Genomic DNA, 4,680 nt, shown 5'->3' with positions numbered 1-4,680 from the left:
TGCCATGCACTTCTGTAGGATGAGACAGTGAAGAGGCGAGCACGCACCGAGAACGCACTAGCGAATAAATTATGCGGCAACCAAACCTTTCGCCGGCCCCCCTCTCAATCCCAAGGCTCTACCGATCGGCAAAAACTTAGGGTGGAGGGTGGACCCTTGATGAAATTAGGGACGTCGAGCAATGCACCCGTGCAACCAAACCACCTCTTTCCTTCTTGCCGTCCGGGCAGGATAAAAATGCGATGATAGAACGTGCCAATGAGACGGAGCCCTTGGCTAAAAGATACAACTCCATACACACTCAGCAACAAGCGCATCTTAGAATCGAACACCAAATGTGCAGTGTGTTGCAAGCCGTGCAGACACCTACATATAGGGTATATCCATCAAAACAAAGCGACAAGTACTTCCCACCAGCTCCGCCATTGCGATTACCGAATGGGATAATACTCACTGCCACAGATTAATGACCATCATTACCGTCTCGGAATAGATACAAGCACATCGAGCTTCATCCGATCAGCTGGATGAATTTCACCTTGAAGGGGCCCAATCCAAAAGTTCCGGAGGTCATCTCCTGGAACTCTCGAGAACAAGGCCCATCTTACATGCAAACTCTGCTACTGCGCAAACATAGGTTGCAATTAAAGAGAAATTGCAAGGCCGTCACAATGGCCCGAGGCCAATGCTCCGACTAAGTCAATTTTCTCTTGCAATCACCATGCCGCCGTTCACAGAGAGATCTCCCCCATTCACTTGTGACGCGACGCACAATCCAAGGGCTAGACGCGAGCTCGCCCTTGAAAGGCCACTTTCCAAGGCATCCCCCGATGACACATTGGAACGACAACCGCTGTCGAACCATTTCCCAATGTTGTGCCGATCGAGTTGGCACAGAGCCGCTAGACGAGGGCTCCCGTTTTAGATCGAGTTTTAAAATCACCAAGAAGACGCAGTGAGGGCTGGCAACCGCTGCCAAACCTTTTTCCGAAATTGCGCCAGCTGAGTGACAAGAAAACATGATGTAAAGGAGAGTCCAGGAATAGCACCACCCTCGAAGGTGGGCTTCATGCCCTTCTAATTGATTCAACGTCGGCGTCCACCGTTTCAAAATCCGACATATCCATCCGCCCCGACAGCGGCGTTGAATCAATGAGCTGGGCACGGGAGAGGCTCGCGGCAACCACCTCTCCCATTGTAGCCGCGATAGGCTCGCAAAAAATTTTGCTAGAGCGCCAAGTACCCACCTCATTGCTATAGACAAGGGCTCGCCATTAGATCAACTTCGAAATCGCATAACGGACGCGGTGTAGAATGGCAACCGCTGCCAAGTCTCTTCCGTAATTGCGTCGGTCGAGTGATCGAAGAAGGTGATCTAAGAGAGGGTCCAAGCGTGTAGGCATTCGTTGGGGGATTCGCGCCGATGGCAAAAATTTGTGCAATACCCGAGCAACACCGGATGGAGGTGCAAGACGAGGGCTCCCGTTTTAGATCGAGTTTTAAAATCACCAAGTAGACGCGGTGAGGGGCTGGCAACCGCTGCCAAACCTTTTTCCGAAATTGCGCCAGCTGAGTGACAAGAATACATGATCTAAAGGAGAGTCCAGGAATAGCACCCTCGAGGGTGGGCTTCATGCCCCTCTAATTGATTCAGCGTCGCCGTCCACCGTTTCAAAATCCGACATTTCCATCCGCCCTGACAGCGGCGTTGAATCAATGAGGAGGGCACGGGAGAGGCTCGCGGCAACCACCTCTCCCATCGTAGCCGCGATAGGCACGCAAAAAATTTTGCTCGAGCGCCAAGCACCCACCTCATGCCTAGAGACAAGGGCTCGCCATTAGATCAAAACTTCGAAATCGCTGAACAGACGCGCTGTAGAATGGCAACCGCTGCCAAGTCTCTTCCGTAGTTGCGTCGGTCGAGTGATCGAAGAAGGTGATCTAAGAGAGGGTCCAAGCGTAGGCATTCGTTGGGGGATTCGCGCCGATGGCATAAATTTATGCAATACCCGAGCAACACCGGACGGAGGTGCTAGACGAGGGCTCCCGTTTTAGATCGAGTTTTAAAATCACCGAGTAGACGCGGTGAGGGCTGGCAGCCGCTGCCAAACCTTTTTCCGAAATTGCGCCAGCTGAGTGACAAGAAAACATGATCTAAAGGAGAGCCCAGGAATAGCACCCTCGAGGGTGGGCTTCATGCCCCTCTAATTGATTCAACGTCGCCGTCCACCGTTTCAAAATCCGACATATCCATCCGCCCTGACAGCGGCGTTGAATCAATGAGGGGGGCACGGGAGAGGCTCGCGGCAACCACCTCTCCCGTTGTAGCCGCGATAGGCACGCAAAAAATTTTGCTAGAGCGCCAAGCACCCACCTCATGCCTAGAGACAAGGGCTCGCCATTAGATCAACTTCGAAATCGCTGAACAGACGCGCTGTAGAATGGCAACCGCTGCCAAGTCTCTTCCGTAGTTGCGTCGGTCGAGTGATCGAAGAAGGTGATCTAAGAGAGGGTCCAAGCGTAGGCATTCGTTGGGGGAGTCGCGCCGATGGCATAAATTTATGCAATACCCGAGCAACACCGGACGGAGGTGCTAGACGAGGGCTCCCGTTTTAGATCGAGTTTTAAAATCACCGAGTAGACGCGGTGAGGGCTGGCAACCGCTGCCAAACCTTTTTCCGAAATTGCGCCAGCTGAGTGACAAGAAAACATGATCTAAAGGAGAGTCCAGGAATAGCACCCTCGAGGGTGGGCTTCATGCCCCTCTAATTGATTCAACGTCGCCGTCCACCGTTTCAAAATCCGACATATCCATCCGCCCTGACAGCGGCGTTGAATCAATGAGGGGGGCACGGGAGAGGCTCGCGGCAACCACCTCTCCCCTTGTAGCCGCGATAGGCACGCAAAAAAATTTTGCTAGAGCGCCAAGCACCCACCTCATGCCTAGAGACAAGGGCTCGCCATGAGATCAACTTCGAAATCGCTGAACAGACGCGCTGTAGAATGGCAACCGCTGCCAAGTCTCTTCCGTAGTTGCGTCGGTCGAGTGATCGAAGAAGGTGATCTAAGAGAGGGTCCAAGCGTAGGCTTTCGTTGGGGGATTCGCGCCGATGGCATAAATTTATGCAATACCCGAGCAACACCGGACGGAGGTGCTAGACGAGGGCTCCCGTTTTAGATCGAGTTTTAAAATCACCGAGTAGACGCGGTGAGGGATGGCAACCGCTGCCAAACCCTTTTCCGAAATTGCGCCAGCTGAGTGAGAAGAAAACATGATCTAAAGGAGAGTCGAGGAATAGCACATCCGGGGTGGGCTCCATGCCCCTCTAATTGATTCAACGTCGGCGTCCACCGTTTCAAAATCCGACATATCCATCCGCCTTGACACCGGCATTGAATCAATGAGAGGGGCACGGGAGAGGCTCGCGGCAACCACCTCTCCTATATAAGCTATTAGTGCGAGGCTCGCTCTGCATTAGAAATTAGCGAACACACCGACATCCGCCTTAAAAATCCAAATCCTTTAAAATTCCTACCAAACAGCCATTCACGACCCAATTTTTTATGGGGTCGGCAGAGGAGCAAAAGATTGTCATCGGTTAGGAGATGTGAGTTCATGGAGCCGAGGGACTGAAATGGTCATCGAGCTCATCCGATCAACTGGATGAATTTCACCTTGAAGGGGCCCCCAATCCAAAAGTTCCGGAGGTCATCTCCTGGAACTCTCGACAACAAGGCCCATCTTACATGCAAACTCTGCTACTGCGCAAACATAGGTTGCAATTAAAGAGAAATTGCGAGGCCGTCACAATGGCCCGAGGCCAATGGCTCCGACTAAAGTCAATTTTCTCTTGCAATCACCATGCCGCCGTTCACAGAGAGATCTCCCCATTCACTTGTGACGCGACGCACAATCCAAGGTCTAGACGCGAGCTCGCCCTTGAAAGAAAGACCACTTTCCAAGACATCCCCCGATGACACATTGGAACGTCAACCGCTGTCGAACCATTCCCAATGTTGTGCCGATCGAGTTGGCACAGAGGCGACCTTAGGGAGCTCCCGCGTAGCAATCGGGATGTGCTTTCGTGCCCATCTCTCACAAAAACCAATGTCAGCTGTGGACAAATTTGGAATCCAAGGGCTCGCATCCATCGATATCGTCGGCACTGGGTCTATATATTCAAAGGCCACGGAGAGGTTCCGATAAGAGAAGCTCCCCTGCTCGCTCGCACAAACATCCCAAATTCTAGACACAAGCTCCCGCCCTTAGCATCGCTCTCCAGATCACCGCAATGACACATTGGAACGACAACCGCTGTCGAACAACTCCCGAAATTGTGGCAATGGAGTGAGAAAGAAGAGCAACTTTGGGGAGCCGCGCATAGCAAACGGGCTGTGCTGCTGCTTCATTCCGCTCTTATATAGGATCCGAAATCGTTGATTTCGTTTGGAATCCGAGGCTGCATTCGTCCTTGCTCAAACAAGCAATGGCTCTTCTAATCGAATGGCCACGGGGAGCTTCCGATAACAAAGGCTCCCTTGTCACTCGTGATGCGCAGGCCAACTGCTAGACGACGGGTCGCCCTTCAGATCGCTGCCCAGGCAACCACCACAACGGCACCATTGGAACGACAACCGCTGCCGAACCATTCTGAAAATTTTGTGCCAAAGAAGTTGTTG

The sequence above is a fragment of the Cupressus sempervirens genome, chromosome 1 (genome assembly GCF_028749045.1).
Source record: "Cupressus sempervirens isolate cs-2001-9-10 chromosome 1, ASM2874904v1, whole genome shotgun sequence".
NCBI lineage: Eukaryota > Viridiplantae > Streptophyta > Pinopsida > Cupressales > Cupressaceae > Cupressus > Cupressus sempervirens.
This window is presented reverse-complemented; position numbering follows the sequence as displayed.